We start from the raw sequence: 21861 nt of genomic DNA on the forward strand, positions 1-21861 counted from the left end.
TACGTATAATTTGGAATTTTTGAAATGATATATAAAACAATGTAATGATTTATATAAAAAATGAATGAGTTTTGAGTTATAATTAACTAATAAATTATAAGTTTGTTAAAATGACTTGTTGAAGAAATAAAACTCATATTAGTATAAAGTAATAATAGAAATATGTGAAAATATCAATTAATTATTAAGTTTAACTGTCTAAATTTAATTAGATGAGAGACAATAAAAACAAACAAAAACTTTTTGAAGGACTACGACTAGTCTAATTTTTTCGAGGAACTAAAAACATGAATATTTTTTAACCATCTCAAATCACTCTTTTTTTATATTTGGTTTTTAATCATTCATTTCTTTCAATTTATTTTTCACCTTTATTTTTAAACTGATTTTTTTTCATAAAATAAACTTTAAAATAATTAAAAAATCTTGTATCAAAATATAAATTATTTGTCATAACTTTAAAATATAGTTTAGATGTTCAAATTTTTTATTTAATATAAATTTTACTAATAATAAAATAAACATTCATCTTCTTCATTACACTAACTAAAAAAAATGAAATGAAAAAAGAACATTGATCGTTGAAACAACTGTGCTTCTCTTTCCTTTTGTTGGCAGGTTTCTATATGGAGTAACTTGGTTCTTATCTGGTGTGCGAACTGCGAAGAAATCATATTCGGGAAATTCAACTGTACCGTTTATTTTATTTGTCACATATTACAAATTAATAAAACATAAATTAAAAAATATCAAGCCATCCAATAATGACTATAAGACTCGTATTACTTCATAGAATATGGATGCGCAAAAGAATATATATATTTGTTATGAACTTATTGAGTTTCAATTTCTCTAATAAGGCATCTCAACTTAAAAGAAACATTGAAATATTTGGTCTAGTTTGGTAATGTTCATCTATGTTCAGAAATACTACAATGCACTTAAAAATAGAGCAGTATATACTCATTTAGAACAAAGTCACTTTCTCGTTTTTCTAAAATAAGCAAATACTATAATCTCCATTCCAATATATATTTATACAATATAAATTCATAATTCATTAAAACAATAAAAGTAGTTAAATTAATTGATTTTAATTAATAATATCATATATTTTAATTTTATTTTCAAAATACTTATAAATTAATTAATTTAAATGGTGGTTATATGATACTTATAAATTCAAGAAATAATTTTTCAATCAATGAATACGAGTTAATATATTACTAATATACCTCAACAAACGTATTAACTTTCACTAGAAATAAATGAGATATTTCATTAATAAACTTTATAATAAATCAATAATTAAAAAAATTAACCATTAATTATACATTTGAAAGTGATAATATATTTCTTGTAATTAAGACAAAAAGTACTACCATTTACCATTTGTTTCTTTATATATATATATATATATATATATATATATAGAGAGAGAGAGAGAGAGAGAGAGAGAGAGAGAGAGAGAGAGAGAGGATATTAACTAATCTCATACTATTATAAATATGGTCAATTTCGATGTTAAAGTTAAGCACACATTTGTTATACAATGTTGTTCTAGTAAAATCGCTAATTATTTAAGTGTCAAAACATGAATTACAAGTACTTATTGGAGAATAAACACTGATTGTCTGATTACCACTAATGAGTAAAATATTTCGATGAAAGTTATTTTAAAATTTGTTCGAGTAATCCTTCCACATTTCAAACAATACAGATGCCAAGAGTCATAATTTTTATTTTAATTAAATGAAATGTTTATTTTTTTATTTGTTTACAAAGTAGTGAAACAAAAAATGACATTTCAATACTTAGAGTGACTATAAAATTGTAAAATCAATAAGAAAAATTAATTAAAAAAGCAACATTTATCTCGTTTCAAACAATATTCATATTTCAAAATTCACTCATTTTATAGGAAAAAAATAATGATTTCAAATTTTACAGAAATAAAAAATAAAGAAAATTGTTTATCAAAACAAAAAATCGCTTCTGGACAAAAAAAATATATTTAAACGTAAGATTTTCTTATATTTGTAATTCTACAAAGTACAAACTGTCATTTCTTCTTTTCTTGTATTATTTTTTTTCTTCTTATTTCACCCTCTCCAATGGCCGTTTCAACCAAGGCTGCCAGCTCATTTAGGTTTCGATTTTGTAGGAGTGACAATACTGGGACAGACTTGTAGAGGTCTCTTGCAAGTTGCAATGATTTTTTTGGGCCTGACAAAAATATAATTTTGACCCAAAAAAACGAGGTAAACACAATTCCTATCGATAAAAAGGTAATTACTTTCTGCACATTTCATATTACTTTCTGTACCTAATTTGAAATGTAAAATTAGATACTGAAAAGTCTTTCCAGAAAGTAAATATTTACATTCTGAAAAAGCCTTTCCAAAATGTAATTTTACATTCTGAATTAGGTGTTTCGGAATTAAAAAGGTGCAAGAAACAGCATTGGAGGTGCAGGATGTAGCTGTCGGATAAAACTTCATGCTTACTTTTAGCTAGTTTAGAAATTGGCTGTTGCAACCCATGCAAAAATTGTTAATCGGCCTCTCCCTCACCCTCTCCCCTATGTCCCAGTTACAAGTCGTAGTTCAATTTTTTTGGTTAAATTTGATTCATGTTTTTATTATCAAACACGTGTGTTAGTTGTGCAGTGTGTAATATTAAACATGTTCACCCTAGTAGGTATTGTTTTGTAACAATTTTTAAATTTTAATTTATTCCCTTAATTTTTATTGATGACAAATGTAATTCTTTACTTTTAAGCCTAACTCTCTAATTTCAGAGATGCAAAATGTAAGTGACGAATTTTATACTGGCGATTAAAAAGTGCCAATATGTTAAAACTAACTATTTTAAACATGTACACTTACTAGTAGTTTGTAGTTATGGCAAAGTATAATTATTATTTACTATAAAATATAAAATACTAACGACATTACTTCCACGCTAATGATTCGGTGGAAGGACGACACAGATTTATAAGTTAAGAAATAAAATGATTTTTTTAAATGATAAAAAAAGATTATTTTTTTAAATAACATAAATGACTAAAAACATATTTTAGCTTTAAAAAAATTAATGGAAACCAAACACGTGAAAGATGACATCAACAAATTTCATTACAAACAAGACGATTGAGATGCTTCATTTTGGAATCCTCCAACTTATACGTCGTATGCTTTTTTGTAGCGTGATACCTCGTCGGAGAATAGTACGAGAAATGAAATTGTAGAAAAATGCTGAAAAGAGAAATGGTGGTGTGGAAGAGTATAGTGAAACTAGAGAGAGGGAGTGTGGAAAAATAGGTGTAGCAAAGAGTGTCGTTTGAAAAAGAAAAAACGAAGTGAAAAATAAGTTATTTAAGTAATTTTATATAGAAAATGTAGAAAAAGGTGGTGTATTTAACGAATGGGATAGCAAAAGCCTTTGCAAGATTAGACATTTGCCGATGGTAAAATAACATCCAAATAGACTCAAATCACACAGTAAAACACTTACTAGAACAATGGCAGATCTCCTTTTGTCATATTCTAAGGGAAGAAAACCAATGTGCAGACTGGTTAGCTAAGCATGGATCATCCTCTTCTACTCCTTTTGTCTTGTGGGAAACTTCTCCTCCTCACTTGGGGTCTCTTTTCCCTAGGTTTCTGGTTCTGTTTTTTGTTTTCTTTATTTCATCCTTGATAAAAAAATATAAAAGAAAACTTGCTAGAATAAATTCATATATTATCTGAGAATTTGAGTGAGTTAATTAACCCAAAAACTAGCTTATGAGATGATTCTTATCTCTCGCCAGCTGTACGCTAACTATATTTTGATCATATTACAAGTGAATCTAGCTACGGCAAAGACGGTAGAAATTATCACCCAGGGTGATTCACGTGCAGGTACGGTAGAAATGATATCTTGCATAATATTCTCCCTCACCATGTTTTGACTCCTAAAAATAAGAATATTCATATTATTAGTACAACATTCTAATCAATTAACTTAATAAACTAATTATATTATAAAATAAATAATGTTGTTATATATAATATTATAATTTCTAATATATATTTAATACACATATAAATTTAATTAATAAATTTTTTAACAATTAATTTTAATATAACTCATACAAATTATTTAATCCGTATATTTTTTATAAATAAAAAATATTTACTATTACAAAATTTAATATATATTAAATTTTGTAATAGTAAAAAATTTTAATGCGCAAATGAATAATTTAACATATTAATAATTAAAAAAATAAAACTTTAAGAAATTAAAAAAAATCAAAAAACCAATACGGATGAAGTTTTCATCCGTTTGGTTTATATGGATGAAGTTCATCCGTATAAAGCATACGGATCAACTTTATCCATATGCTTTATACAGATGAATTTCATACTTATGGATCAATTTCATTCATATGTTTTATATAGATGAATTTTATACTTACGGATCAACTTTGTCCGTATAATTCATACGGATCAAGTTGATTCGTATGTGAAAAATATGCTTACAGATCATCACTTAGCCAAAAAAAGCAACTTAAAATGGAACAACAAGCCATGAGCATTTTGGGCATTAATAAAAAATGTTGGGTGCACCAACAATATTGCTGCTGGGTGCACCTAGCAACACCCTAATAGGTACTATACCGATCCAGTAGACAAACAATTCGTAATCCATTAGATCCACTTTCCCTGAAAGTCCAACCTCAAACATATAAACAAAAATATTTCAATTCACGGAATTATATGTTGTCTCATAATCAACTTTAAAGATTAAGTACTTCTTCTTCTTACTTCTTTCTTCATCCACCAATGCATTATGTAAAAGGCTCTCTCCTCCAAGAAGGCACTTTACCTATGATCAATGATCCCATTAAACACTTTTTTTAATCTATTAGCAAGCACATTTGATAAAATCTTGTACAAGGGCCCTACCAATGAGATAGGTCTATAATCTCCAAGCCCTTGAGGATTCACCACCTTAGGAATGAGAGTGATACATGAAGCATTGCACTCTCTAGGAATGAGATTCTTTAATGAAATGCAAACAATAAATAAACTAATTCAAATATAATTTAATGAAAGATGAAAAATACAAATCTAGTATTTGAATGTGTAAAAAGTATAACTAGTTCTATCATTTAATTTGTGAGATTATTTTATCATTAAATTATAATATTCAATGATCAATTTGACAATAAATCATATTTTTAAGACCAATTTGGCATTAACTCGCAAATTTTAAGACCAATTTATTATTAAATTGTATGCATGACTAATTTATCGCACTTTTATATATTTAGAAGTTAAATTTGAATTTTTTTAATCTTTCAAAGACCTATTTATTAATGTCTCGTACTTTCATGGATAAATTTAACTATTTATCCTTTGTTTGCTTATCCAAAAAAAAGCTACATGCTTTTGTTTCTGATCCATAAAAGTACAAGGTAGCTTTCTTCTTTTTTTTTTTTTCCCATAAAAAAAAGAGATGGGTATTCTATAAAGGAACTCAATCATTTTGGTTGAAGTTCACAAATTGTCAGTTACATGTAATTATGATGGCTATAAAGACATTGTTCTATAAAGTATGATTAGGAGAAACACTATATATATATATATAGAATGTGAAATTAGAATCAATTAGCTGTTAAATGATTGACAAAACTTGTGTTGATTTTATTTTTCTTTAAATTTTGAATTTTATCTTTGAATTATTTTTTATTTTATTTTTATTTATTTGAATCTTATCTTTTAGTTATTTTTTTTCATAGACTCTTATATAATTTTCAATGTTTTCTAAAAAAATCACAAGGGTTATTTAAAATCTTATAAATCTATAAAAAAAAAATTTAAATCTTATAAATTTATACATTATGAATCTATTAACATACAAATTATAAAATCTTTCGTCATAAAAGTTTTTTTTAAAACAATATTAAAAATTATTACATTTTTATAAAATCTTTTAAAATCTATAAAACTTTTTATGTCAAAATAATCTTTTAAAATACTAATCGAATACACACCTCAATCTTTACTTTAGATTGACAAAAAGATCTACTACATTACTTATCATTTCTCAAAATGCTTCTTTCTCGCATTCATACGAGGAAAATATTATTCCTAATTCTCTGCTAGTTCTTTTATGTAAAGGATATCTCAGCTGTCTATTGTTTAAGCACGTCGTATTTATTCGATTCTAACTTGACTTTTATGTAAAATATGTTTTAATTGAGTTTAAGTTCAATTCGAGTTTTTCCTTATTTATAAAGCGGATCAGAGCATTTTCACGAAAAATATTACGACTGTAATTTAGTTATATAACACTTCAAACAAAAAGTAAAACATATTTGCATCTTATATTCTAAATAATAGTATTTTAAACTAAAATATTTAGTATTATTAATTACAGTAACACGTTTAATTAATGCATACAATAAAAGAAGACATTAACCATACCAAAAAAAGAAAACATTAACTGTATTTTTTTTATAACATTAACTATGTGTTATTAAACATTTGAATAAAATATGTTTTTTTTTATCTCCACTCTGGCAACTACCTGATGCAGTGTTTGGTTTTTTTGGGAGTAAAGTTGAAAAATTAACGGATAATGGTTTTTTTATAAAATTGTACATGAGATTTTCACTTCATATGATTTCTTGTTCAATTCTTGTAAGTCATTAAATATGTTTCTTAATTTTATTTGAAAATTTATTCTCTTCTTTCATTTCATTTTGAAGAATAACTATGTATTCTTTTGTCAAATTTAATTTTGTTCCTTATAATTTTAAATCAATCAATTTGGTTTCTATGTTTCAAAGAACATTAATACATAGTGTATTTGATCTCTACAGTGACATTCAAGTGATTAAATATGAACTAAATCTATGTATTCTTTAAAGTATAGAAATCAACTTGATTAATTTGAAACTATAAAGAATAAAATCAAATTTCAACAAAACTTAAAGACTAAAAGCATATATTTTATCATAAATATTTTTAAAAGGCGAGCATTAACTGGTTTTTTTTATTGCAAAACCATAATTAACAATCAATTATTATTACACTTATCTTCCAAATAGGGAAGTGATTGAAACTAAATTACCATGATCTCTGCTAGAGGAAGTTATGCTTTCAATTAAAAATAAGAAGAGTGCAATTGTAATTGAAATGAAACTCAAGGATGATTTGTCGGTGCATTTTATTGAACTCATCCTTATATTCATAGGGGACATATAAGAAAATCCCTATGTTAAATAGAAAATGAAGGAAGGGAGAGAAAGATGGTAATAATATTGAGGTCTGAGTCGGAGTCTCAGGTGGGGGTTTGGGGAGTGACATTTAGATCCAAACTCAAGTCGTCTTCTTCCTTCTCCTTCTGATTACTCATTCTGGTTGCCTCCTTCACATCCTGCATGATATCTTTCTCCAACGCTGCCACGTCCTCGCCGTGGCTCTTGAAGTACTTCACCGCCGTGTTTATTCGGCGGAGAATGGCGCAGAACTCCTCCACCTCCTCATCCGTCACAGCCTCATCCTCACGCGCCTTCTTCTGCTGCTGGCTCCCCGAAACGGCGTCGTCTTCGCCTTGCTTCCTCTTGTCCTTGGCGCCAGACATGTCACCGCTGCTTTCTCGTAACGTAAAATTGTTCTTTGCTTGCGATTGGTGGTCGTGGCCGGGTCCGCTGTTTTAAAGAATGCTAAGGCAGTAATATCGTCCCTTGCCGTCAATGATGCCTTTCTCACACCCAATAGATGGGATACACGTGCTCTTTTGTTATGCTGTCTGTTGGTTGGCTCAGAATTTTTTCAAATTTTTTTTTCATTTTATAATAAAATAATTACTCGCTATTTCCTAATAATAAAATGTAATTTCTTCTGTAATTTGATTTTATCAAAAGCTTCAAGAAACACACTTAAATTTTATAAAAAAATGGGCAGTAATATTATTATTATTTTTTTTAAAAAAATAAAACACTTATTTTGAGTAATTTAAGTTTTGTAATTATGTTTTCCAAATTTCGATAATGTGAAAGGGCGTATGATACTTTGATGCCAAACTGATTTATAAGCTAGTTAAAGTAGTTTTTAATTTACCAAAACGTCGTCATATTAAATATATTGTAGGTATAAACAAGTATCAAAATGATTTTGTGCTTCTAATGTAATAAATGTTGGAAATATAAGGTTGATAGGATGGTAAAGATAAAAATTAATAAATTAATAATTAATACTTGTTGATAAAAAATATTTTTTGTTTGTTTTTTTTAAATAACTTCTAATTAAGAATACCATTTAAGATTTTTCTTGTAAAGGCAAAGACTAATAAAGTTTATCCTTTAAGACTTACTTCTTCAAATATTTTCGAAATTCTATCATGAAGGCTAACAAGATTTGTCTTGGGATTGTTGAAGAATCAAGTTTGGAAAATTGTATGGTGCGCCAGGGTATGGGCCTTATGGTGCCATAGAAACAACATAATTTTTCGCCATCAATTACTTGACTTGGAATCTATCATGGAGGTAATAAAATATAAGTTTTGGGCATGGTTGGAGGCCAAATTTAAAGGTTTTTCATTTCTCTTATTTTGAGTGGTATTCAAATCCTTTGTCTTGTATACAATGTTTATGATGGATGGGAATCATTGTAATGGGGAGGGAAATGAGATCAGATGGCTTAAGTCGGGTCTAAAATGGTGCTAGCTAGATGAATAACAACATGTGATATGCGATATGGTGAATGTATGTGCAGTTACGTTTACCGGTACCTTATATGCAACTTTATAAATAAATCTCTTTTGGCTGATGAAAAAAACTTTCAAAATTCTATGCAACTTTCTTGAAGAAATTTCTAGCAAAGGCTAATGCAATAGTAGATTATTATGTTCATTTGATTCTCGTAGATCAAGTAGTTAGGATGAGTGAGGAATCGTCTCACTATCAAACTTCAAAACATGCTTAACAAACAACATTAAGAGGCAAATTCTGAAAAAAAAAAAAAGAAACAAAAAGATGGAAGACGTTATAATGTTTTTTAAATTTATATTTGTAAAAATATTTGCAAATAAATTGTACAAATTAACTAATGATGTCATTAGAAAAGTACTATAGTCAGTGATCTATTTCTTATAATAGGTTAAGACAACGGTAAAAGATTCTCATCAATTCATCATATTTTTGTATAAAGGCTTCCTTAAGATCCTGCTGTAGATTATGCAGAAAAAAGTTATATATAACCATATCAAAATCCGATAAGATAATATCTAATGAAAATTAGTATCACACTATTTCATTATAATTATCATGTTAACTTGTTTTATAAAGACAAAAATAATAATAAATAAATAAAAGAAAATAACAATTTTATAAATTAATTTTATATCATCATTAATTTATTTATAGATTTTGCTATTCTTCATCAATATTATAAGAGATATAAGTGAAAATTAAAATAATAATTATTTTGAAATAATTTATTTCTGGGATCATTATAATGGGATAGAGGAAGTAAGTTTTTTGAAATATTGCAAAAACATAAAATTGAGGAGGAGAATCCTTATCAAAATTATTTAACCAATATTGAAATTAAAAAAGATTACAACATTAATTAATAAAAAAAAAAACAAATGAATAAGGTATAGGCAAAGAAAATGTATTTTAGAAGGAATGGGCCAAATGGGCCGGGCGTGCATCTCCAAAAAAAAACTTGTATATTTAAAAGTAAAGGAGAGATAAAAAGTAAGAATATTTAAGTAAACTTAATAAAAAAAAAGTGGAAGAGGTATATATAATAATGATTAGAGTTATATTTACCAATTTCCAAATTAAATATATCTCCCATCATTTGAATTTAGTTGACATCTAATTTTAATTTTAAAATTTTAAATATGATTAAATTAATCATGTGTTTTTTGCTAATGTGAAAATCTAAATAAACACCTAAATTTAGAAAGTGGGTCTTTCCAGCTTGCAGCTTGCAGAATCTGATTGATGGGGGCAGAGTATCCCTAGACATGATAGCATGCTAAGAATGCTGGAATCGCATAATTTCGCGGGTCTACCTTCTGCCTTCAATGGACCTGCCCTTTTTACACCATGACATCATTATTAGTTGTCACGTACGTTTAAACCGAGTGTAGTAAAGATGAAATTATTGTTTTAGAAGTGAAAGTATTTTTTAGGTATTTTTGCTTTAATTAGTGCATTTGAGATAAAAGTTTAAAAATTGGTGTAATTTTCATATTTTTATATTCTATTTTAATTCAAATATTTCCCTTTTTTCATTCCAATTTATTTTCACATCTCTTCTGTTTCTCTAAAACGGACTCTTAATTTCTATCAAGTGAAATCCAATCAAATTCTTATGCTATAACATGCATTCTAAATGAATAAAAAACACACATTTTAACATAAAGTTTATAATTAAAATTCACTTAAAAATTGTATCTTATTTGTATTTAATAATTTAAATTAATTTTATCGAAATGTAAATATATTGATACTTAATTATTTTGGTTGGTGGAAATCCTACTTTTTTTTGGAACCAATGGAACTCCTACTTATAAATAAAAAATAAAAATCCTGACCGCTATAGAATGATGATATTAGTCCCATTAGGTTATACTTACCTAGTTATTTATCGAAATACGTAGTTTGTTGTATGTATAAATGCGATTATTTTTTTACAATGAAAAGGCACTTCTGTTAATGAGAAGATTTACACCAGCAATCAAATAGATGGGATATCTGGTGAGGGGTTTCCTCAATCGAGAAATACTCCCTAAAAAGAAAAGTTAACTTAGCTAAGCCATAAACTACTGAATTTGCAGATCTTCTAGTGAAGAATAATCCTAGCCACATAAGACAAATCTCGATGGTTGCTCTTTTTTCACATAGTCTGTAGAAGTTGGCAGTCAGCTTCAAAACAAGTATTCATGAAACAAATGACAGCTGCTAATTGAAGGCTAGAGCCTATGCCAGAATAGGTTTTTATTTTTATCTTTTTAATTCACAAATATTAATTATTAAAATGTTAGCTTTTATTAGTAGAAAAAAATGAACTTATGATTTTATTTTCTTTTTTTTTAAAAAATTATTTAATCTATTTTATATCTATGTGAAAATAAGATCCTAACATGCTGGGGAAAAAATTGTTGTTGTTACAAAGGGATGCCCATGTTGATATCTAAAAATGACTCCAATTCTTGTGCCTAGCTTCTCCCTTATTGACATTTACGGATAAGTATTATAATCATAATTCTAATTTTCAAACATGGGCAAATACCCATTTTGTACATGAAAATGTTGATGGTAAATCAATTTTTGAAATATGAAAAATTTAATTCACTCTGTGAAAAATGTGATAGATTAGTTTCATTCTTAAATTTGTAAGATTATTTTATTATTAAATTATAATGTTTAATAATTAATTTATAATAAATTATATTTTTTTAAACACTATTTTGTTATTATATATATATACTCTGAAAAATAATTTATAATGTGTAATATCCGTTAAAATGAATATTTGTCACCGCCTCACGTACAATAAATTATATAAATAAAGTTTAGAAATTTAAATTGTTATTTCCATTACCATTTAACCGTAAATGTCAATTCATGAAAAATTTGTTTTTAAGAGAATCCACTTCTGTTAGTTCTAACCTTGATCGTCAACTTGAAAAAAATAATATTCGTAGCATATATTTTCCTTTTCGTTGTTCCAGAATTCAACGTAATTTACTGCCTTCTTTCACGTAGATACTTGCGCTTAATTAATCTAAACAGTACGAATCTTATTGTTGAATATGTGTTAGTGTATAAATGAACCTTTTGGTTTTTATAGTTATAAATCTGTGGGCTATGGAGATTCAAACTTCGAAGCTCCAGTAACTTGGTGACGGATGGGACACGGTTTTTATTGAAAGATATTTTCGTTAATCGCTTTTGTTACAATTTGGGTTCTTTTTTTAACGACCCAAAATAATAAGAGGTTATTCTATGAGTCAGCAAGATATCTATGGATGATAAGACGAGACTGAAAAACCTTATCATCAGCACTTTCTAGCTAGTGCTTTCAAATCTTTATTCATAAATATCGAGTTTATCATAGTTGCTGTCAGTGAAAAAATATGTGTGAACAAAAATGTCATGGAATTGCTTCTTGAACCAGAGAGAATTTAGAACGAAAGGGAAATTCGTTGTAAAGAATGTCATACTACTTGCGTTATGGCACTATATGTTGAATGATTGAAGCTACCCTTAATTAATTGGACAATTTATGTCAATAAAGGACCATGTCCGATTTCCAAAGGCATGGGTCTCCGCTATCTGCATCCTCTTTTAGCATATTTGTGATTACATATACTTTAAGAGAAATTTTTTTTATCTTGAAATAATTAATATTTTAGCTTTCCAATCTAAATTTTTCCAGTTATATTTTTATAATATATATTAATAGTCAACAACAAAATCTAAAAATAAGTTAATGATAATACAATATTAATTTTATAAAATTATTATTCTATTTTATTTATGTTTTATTTTTTCTTGGTTCGTAGGATTACAATTATTTTAAGACCAAATGAATAGTATAAAATCTTTTTATACTGTTAATATATAATTATTTTTTCAAAAAATAATATTATAAAGACGTTATAAAAATATTTTATATATAATATAACTTTTTATTTTATTTATCACGTGACAGACAAATTAACGGTGAGTTGTTTAAACTTAAAAGAATAATTTTTAAATAAATGTTCTTTATATAAGTATTTTTTAAAAAATAAATATGATGTATTTCTTAAAATAAGATAACACTATTTTTTAAGTAAAATAAGTGCATAAAAAAATAAAAACCATTTGTTTTATTAAAATAAATACTTATTCCAGTAAATAAATATAAACAAATTCACGAGTTATTAATACTGCCAGAGAGGTGTTGGTTCATTTCCAAATCTTGGGTCCTAAGTGAACCACGCCTATATTAGCTGTCGCCGTAAATCCAAAAAAATGTGTGAACACAAATGTCAAGGAAACAGTATTAACAATTCATTGGCACTGTCACAGGGAAAGTTTTACAAATAAATAATGAGTGCTCCAAAAAGAAAACTAAGGGACAATACTTCACTGGAGCATGACCATGATTACTGTCCTATTGTTAAAGCTCATACCATTAAGTGGGGAGAATTTGGGGACCACTTAGGACGAAGATGACTTCTATCAATATCTGCATGCTAACCCTGCCCTTCTTTAAGATTTTGATTCTCACTTTAGGTGCCATCAGTCCCACGCCATGGCACACATCTAATTGGAAAATAATGATTCAAGTATTGTAATTGCATCAAACATGTATATATCCAAACTTTTTTAGTTATATTTTTTATATAATTTGTTTACTTTTTAAAAAAAAATAATTATACTAACAATTTTTTTTTTACTTTATTTAAAACTAGAATCCAACCTGTGCATACGCACAGATTGCTTGATTAAGACAAAATTTCAAAATTTGATATTCATTTCATAAGAGATAATATGACCATAATTATCCAAATTATAATGCAAATTAATTTGGCATCATCATCTACAACTAATCAACTTGTCCAGCATGATAAGAACTCAAATAACCTTAATTTCATAGTAGTTTCACTTTCTAGACAACAATGCAATTACAAAAGAATTCTTTTATATCTATCATGCAGCTGCTCCAGGACGCAAATTCTGGTGATGCCAATATAACACTGAGTGAATTCTTGCTCTCCTGGAAAGATCAGTGGGGTAACTAATGGAATGAATGGAACAAAAAGTATTAAAAGGCAAACAATAGAAGTGTATGTCAGCATCGAACAAGGGATCAGTATAGACACAACAAAAAGAAACTCACTGTAATCTATCTTGTAAGTTTAGGAACAGAAACATTACTTATCTATGTTTCATGATTTAATCATGAGGTTCAAACATAATAAAGAAAATAAATGTTTAAAACTAAAAGGGGTTAAAAAGAAAAAAAGAAAGTGTAATTAAATTGAGAATTGAAATTTTAAATAAGTCAAATAATTTTTTTTTTATAAACACATGGCATCATGTCAATTATAATATAAATTACTCCATATTTATATTTGTCAGGTCACATAATAATAAGTTGATTGTTAATTTCCAGTTAAACAACTTAAATTTAAAAGATAATGCAAAAGAATAAGACTCACCACCATCCCTATGACAATTTTCTTATTGCCATTCAAACTAAGAAACTATAGAAGAATAAAGACTACATAATAATAATAGTAGTAATAATAATAATAATAATAATAATAATAATAATTCATGAAAAAAATTTAAAAATTAAATTCAAGTGAAAAATGAGAGGAACACTAACATCTTAAAATCCTCTGACCTACGCATGATGGAGAGAATGGATCACAAAAGAGATAATGTAGAGAAGGGATCACAAAAGAGATAATGTCATGTATGTCTGTCATTTGTAACGTATGATAATAATAATAATAATAATAATAATAATAATAATAATAATAATAATAAGATATAGGAAAATAATGATTGAAGTATTGTAATTGCATCAAACATGTATATATCCAAACTTTTTTAGTTATATTTTTTTACTTTATTCAAAATTTGATATTCATCTCATAAGAGATAATATGACCAGAATTATCCAAATTGTAATGCAAATTAATTTGGCATGGAAGAAAGACTAACTACTTATATACTATCATCTACAACTAATCAACTTGTCCAGCATGATAAGAACTCATGAAATAACCTTAATTTCATAGTAGTTTCACTTTCTAGACAACAATGCAATTACAAAAGGATTCTTTTATAACTATCATGCAGCTGTTCCAGGACGCAATTTCTGGTGATGCCAATGTAACACGGAGTGAATTTTTGCTCTCCTGAAAAGATCAGTGGGGTAACTAATGGAATGAATGGAACAAAAATTATTAAAAGGCAAACAATAAAAGTGTATGTCAGTACTGAATAAGAGATCAGTATAGACACAACAGAAAGAAACCCACGGTAATCTATCTTGTAAGTTTAGGAACAGAAACATTACTTATCTATGTTTCATGATTTAATCATGAGGTTCAAACATAATAAAGAAAATAAATGTTTAAAACTAAAAAGGGTTAAAAAGAAAAAAAGAAAGTGTAGTTAATTTGAGAATTGAAATTTTAAATAAGTCAAATAATTTTTTTTATAAACATATGACATCATGTCAATTATAATATAAATTACTCTATATTTATATTTGTCAGATCACATAATAATAAGTTGATTGTTAATTTACACTTAAACAACTTAAATTTAAAAGATAATACAAAAGAATAGGACTCACCACCATCCCTATGACATTTTTCTTATTGCCATTCAAACTAAGAAACTATAGAAGAATAAAGACTACATAATAATAATAAAAATAATAATAATAATAATAATAATAATAATAATAATAATTCATGAAAAAAATTTAAAAATTAAATTCAAGTGAAAAATGAGAGGAACACTAATAATAATAATAATAATAATAATAAGATATAGGAAATAAAGTTTGGCTTTGTTTCATTATTATTATTATTATTATATAGCTTTTGTTCTTCTATAGTTTGTTAGTTTGTTTTCTAATTAGGGAAAAAATAAAAAGGATTAGGGAAGTAAACTTGAGAATTATTTTGCTTTTGTTTTATTATTATTATTATTATTATTATTATTATTATTATGTAGGCTATGCTCTTTTATAGTTTCTTAGTTTGTTTTCTAATTAGGGAAAAAAATAAAAAGGATTAGGAAACAAAATTTGAGAATTATTTTAATTTTGTTTTATTATTATTATGTAAATTCTGTTCAACCGTAGTTTCTTAGTTTGTTTTTTAATCAGAAAACAAATAAAAAAGATTATAATCAAAAAGCAAATAAAAAAGATTAGAGAAGAAAATAAATCGTAAGGCTAATATCTCAACTCTATGATTAATTTTTTTCCTTGAGACACACAAAAATCAAAAGTTATGAACTAAGCAAGAATAACCACAAAAACCATGAAGAATTAACAAAATAAATCCTATCTTCAAGTAGATGTATATAGCTCTGTACAGACCATCATGATTTGGTCCAGCAAAATCAGGAATGGACTGTGATTAGAAGCAGAAATACAGAGTGCAATGAATAGAATTTTATAATGGTAGCTATAGAGCTTCAGATATTTCTCTCCATTTAACACTTTCTTCAACAAAGAATCAGGAACCCGAGAAATGTAAGAGCCATATCTCTTATCTGTCTCAGTAATATTGGCATACCTTAAAAAAAAGTAAAATAAAACAAAAATAGGATCACATCTATCAAATTATTGCACCAGATTTCACAAACAACCTCAAAACACTCAAAATTGGAAGGAGAAAAGAAAAAGAAAGGATGAAGCACAATACTGAGAATTGAGAACATCATTAACTATTAGCAAATATACTTGGGCTTTAATATCCTTGTCCAACGCCGAAGACCCCCCTTCCTCTTTGTTCACATATTCTAGATCTATCCCATTAATTATCCAAAGATTCTCCACTATTTGTCTACAGAGAGGTTGGTCCCTTCATTGCCACTAAATGCATGCCTTCCTATTTCCTTTGTTTTGATGACCCTCTCATGAACATCAGTAGTAAACATGAAAGAATGGAATTGCACAAAAAAAAATGCATTTTTTTGTTTTATTTTTTAGAAGAATAAAAAGGAAGAAATTGCACCAAAAAAAGTCACATGTCAAAAGAGAAATAAAACAAATGACAACTTCCAAGATTAAATTGATAGTATATTTATTGATATTGATTTATATTTTATCTTTTTTATATATATATATATATATATATATATATATATATATATATTACTCAATACTTACAAAAATTACTTTGCTTAATTTCTTGGATCATCCAGTACTCATTTTTTTTCCTAACAAAGGAAATCAATTTTTTCCACGTTGTCCCTCATCCAACAATGCATACTTCCAACTGTTCTCCTCAATGAAGTTCTTGCCTGTGTGACCTTCGATAATGTCCTTCCTCAAGTTGGTAACCCTGTCAATCACAGCCTGCACACATTTTTCTTACTAAATGTAGTATACTATCAGTCACTACATGATCATATTTTCAAAAATAAATATTGTCTCTGTCAATTTTGCTTCCCTTCAAGCTATAAATGTTGAGTAAAAACTTACCATCCAAACATGAAGTCAAGGCCCCTACATGCAGCATCTTGATCAGATTTCTCTTTAGAAACCAACACATACCAGTCAGAATTCAAGGTAATCCCTATTAAACCCTTTTGAGATGCCAGCATACACACTTTTAAATATTTTGTCAATTTAATAACTAACAGCAGAAAATAGGAGAAAGTGATAAGATATTCTTAAAATAATGGATTATCATGTTCACTGGCATTAAAAAAACTCAATTTTTAAAATTTAATTATGTACATCATCCTCTTCAATTTTTAACAACCATACTTTAATCTTATCTTCTTTTAAATTCTATTTTTTTTAAAAGATACTATATATATCATATATGAATTTTAAAACCAAATTCAATTGTCTTGCAGGAAGAGAAGGCTTTTCCCGCTATGTCACACTCACACCTCAACAGCTTGTCTTCTAACTGCTCCAGCTCCATGGAATTGGAGATTGGAGCTACTCATACAGACACTAGGTACATATGCTATATAATAATATTTACCTTTCATTTGTATATTACTATATTCTTATTTAGGCTTCATTTGTTGTTTCTTAGAATGCTAATGACTGACACCATTAGTTCTACTTGTTTGTGAATTGTGATCTTAGAATGCTAATCACTGACACTGGGCATAACTTCATCATCACCAAATAAACTGCATTTAAGCTTCTCCTCAATAGTTCGCCCAACTTTACCACTTCCAACAAACTCCTCCTCATCAGACAGCCCAAAGGGCTCCTCCTCGGTATCCCTCCTGCCTTTTTTCAGCTGCTTAAACTTTTTGCTTTCCTTATGAATTATAAAAATTATTTTCAATAAATTTTTATATATAGCATGGTATTTATCCACTGAAAGCCAACATTAATAAAAAAAAAATTGAAACACATGTACAAAAAATTCAAAACCTTCCGACGATGAATATTGATATTATTGTCCTCCAGCAATTCATAATCATCTTCATCAAGGACATACTCCTCCCTAAAATAGTGAGATTAATTTGTCAAATATGAATGTTAACATCATTGATGTTTAAAATTTCAACCAAGTATAGAGAAAAGCAAATAATAAAAAAAAATTCAATCCAATGTCGATCTCCCTCCAAAGGGACACATAATGAACCAAGGGGTACCAGAGAAAAAAGGAAGGGCAGAAGCTAGCCATGCACATTTTTGAACTTTTTAAAAAAAAATTGAAGACAGATTTATATGTAAGTATGTCATTCAAACAACATGTGAATAGTTTTAAGGAAAATACCTATCAGCTACTTGATGCAAGTGATTATCAAATAAATACACATACACACATACAAATATATCTAAATTAACTTCAACCACAAACAGAGGTAAAGAATACATTAGTGATAAAAACAGACTTTTTCTTCCTCTTCTTTTTCTTCTGTGGCTCATCATCAGATTCTGCTCTATCTTCTTTCTCATCCTCCTCTTCGTCCTTATCCATTATAAACCCATCATTTTCATATTCATCCTGTCCTTCTGAAGCGAGGAGGAAAAGAAAAAGAGGATCAGCAAGAATAATAAAATGGCATAAAGCCCATGAAGGGATAATCCTATGGACATTATTATTGGCTACAGAAAATAAGAAACCATCTTAAATATCACATTCATATAAGCAAAAACAAAATCAAAAACAGCAAAACAAAAAAAAGAACAAAATGCTAAACTCAATCACATTGCATTTACCATAGGCAATCAGAACACCGACCAGGTGCAAACCTGCCATTTGCATAGCCATTCTTGCTCACACTCCTCAGTTCATTCAAAGTAATCCAATGTTTCACCCTATTGTCAAATTCCTTGAAGCAAAGTTTAGCATAGTCCCTAAAATCATCTCTGCATGTTCATATGAATTATATATGTTTATCATATCATTAGATTTGCTAAAAATTTCTCTCAACATTCGTACAATGGAAGGAAACTGATTTCACTTACACAATGTGAGGACTTAAAAAACCACCATACTCATCCTCTAAGGCTTGGGGAACGTCCCAATGGAAAAGGATCACATACGGATGCAGACCTGCATGATTTATGGTGATTATATATGATTAACAACCATATGGATAAGATACTAATCCAATGTAAAGAGTTATAGAAATGAATATTAATGAATTATGACCATTAGCCATGAGTTCATTGATGAGGTTGTTGTAGTAGTTTACTCCATGGTTTACACCTGCACTAAGCTTTCCTTTTGCAAATGATTTATAAGAAATTAATAATAGTTGCTATGGAACACAAACTAAGAAAAAAAAATTTATTTGGGTGGAATTTCAACAAAACTTGACTTACTTGGTAGTACCCTTAGAAGCTGCATCTTTAAACATATTTTTCGAACTACACTACCTCAAATAAGACTCTAATACAATATTATAAATCTAAAACTGAAAATTGCTTGACAAACATCTAACCTATATATGGGTAGTGGAGATGGAGATTTCCCTATGATAAAGAAACTATCTGGTTATGGTATATATATATATTATATATATATATACCCATTGTTCACGCTCAAATTTTAAATTTTATAACACTAAGGCGTCTACAACATCAACACCTCACTGTCAACAGGTGAAAAATTAGCGCAATTGAAACACTACCTTCAGTCACAGTCGAAGGAATTCCACCCACAAAAATCTTCTTCGTTCGAAAGTCTTTTGAGTTCCAGCCAGCAGCCTCCCTCGGTATCGTCTGCTTGATCTCCACCTACAAACAAAACCATTCAATGCATCAGCTTTCATTTCCCTTTTGTTCTGTTCCCTCCTTTAAGTCTTTAATAATCAATACTAAAAAAGATTCAAAATTCAAACGCGTGTCAATTATCACCTGCTTGCCATTGATAATGTGCGTGTCCTCAATCACTGTATCTACCAAAGTGCTTGATGAATTGCGCTACACAAAATTATTAAAAAAAATAGTTAATTACACGAATGCTCATTGATAAACCCGGAAAGAAAACAAACCAACACAATACAAATAGAAAACACTCACCAATCGTCGTTTCTCTCGCTAAACCCCTATGAATATCTTTCTACAATCAATGGGTCCAGGGTAATTAGATATTCAAGAATACAATCAAGAAAAATTAATAACAACGGAGTTAATTAACACAAACTTAACGAAGAAAAACAAAAGGAACACTATATCTGTTCCAATTAATATAAATACACAATTCTAAATACAAATCTATTAAAATGCTGGAATGAAAATATAATTAGTGTTAACCAAAGAAATGCTGGTGAGAAGTAATTTTTTTTTGAGCTGATATTATCAGTAAAATAGTTGTTGTACCATCACCATGCAGGTGCCAACTATTTGAAAGCTTTTTGGATGTCTTCGGAAAGGTTAAAGTTATGGATTAGAGAAAGAGGCTTGTGCCACAGAAATAGAACATTTCACACATGGTTTTTCTTTCCCTTGAAAATCCTAGATAATAATTGAAACACCAATATTTTTTTTTTTAAAAAAAAAACAGCAGAGATTACTCACATCTACTAAAATTGACGTAAGATCATTTTTATTCATACTGGCTAGACGGGGAAAACAATTAAAAATGAGAAATTTGAATATTAATTTAAATTATAGGCACGTGTAAAATTGTTTATATCATTAATTAATCAGAAATCCTGTGTGATTTTTTTTAATCAAAAAGTCAATAAACTTATCAAATATAGAAATTTATGAATAGATGACATTATAAAAATCCTTTACACCATCAATAAATAGATTGTTAACTCTTTAAAGATTTGTGAAAGGTATGGTGCAAATTCCAAACTCAGTTAAAAGTAGCACTCAATGGAAATCATTTATGTCTCTCCTCTTTGAATACATATAATTCCTTCTCATGAGAGTATTATAGAGTACATTATTGTTGTAGTTTTATCTTTCATCCCATTTACAAATCAAATACGACATGAAATTAAAACTTAAATCAAGATGCAAACCACCGTCCTTCCAATTTTTATTAGGAAAAGTAATATGTACACCTTATTCATATGTGGGTGAGAATAATTTAAACCACTTAACTTAAATACAGTTTCAAGTGAAACAAATTTACAATGATGACAAAGATGATGTAATTACAGTTTGATCAAGAGTGGAAGTATGCAGACATTATTCTTTTTATCATCTTATGAAGCGTAGGCGACATGCATATTTCACCCAGGATATGAAACCAAATCAATGCGTCAATCCCCTTCCAAAACACACCGAGACCAAAAGATAGATTTTTAAACATGAAAAATTAGAAGTTCTAAACTGTACTAATGCATCACAAATAAATAATTTTAAAAATGCCACAAATTTAAAATTAAAATAAGAAATAAGAAAACATATCCAAAAATATCATCTTGACATTTGATCAAACACATAACCTGCAACAAAAAAATGCCCTAATAAACATGATCAGAAAATGCATAATTGTTAGCACTAAAAATACCACTGAGCCATAGACACTCTGATTCAAATAAAAATCGCAAAAATAAAAACCGCAAAAAGATACTCTGAGGTGGAGAGCTTACATGCAAATCCAGATAATTAAGCACTGAGGAAAATGCATAAAAACTATAGCTTACCTCGTAGACTA

At 27.9% G+C, this 21861-nt stretch overlaps 1 long non-coding RNA gene across 1 annotated transcript; it reads right to left on the minus strand.

Annotated features, from left to right (window-relative positions):
• Positions 1-16925: 16925 nt before the first annotated feature.
• LOC114401399 lies at positions 16926-20400 on the minus strand. Its single transcript, XR_003664264.1, has 8 exons — positions 20268-20400; positions 20103-20168; positions 19877-19982; positions 19209-19296; positions 18960-19109; positions 18632-18752; positions 17247-18237; positions 16926-17120 (listed from the first exon to the last, which is right to left on the minus strand). It is a non-coding gene; the product is annotated as an uncharacterized LOC114401399 (long non-coding RNA).
• Positions 20401-21861: the final 1461 nt, after the last annotated feature.

This window comes from Glycine soja, chromosome 20, assembly GCF_004193775.1.
Source record: "Glycine soja cultivar W05 chromosome 20, ASM419377v2, whole genome shotgun sequence".
Classification (NCBI taxonomy): domain Eukaryota; kingdom Viridiplantae; phylum Streptophyta; class Magnoliopsida; order Fabales; family Fabaceae; genus Glycine; species Glycine soja.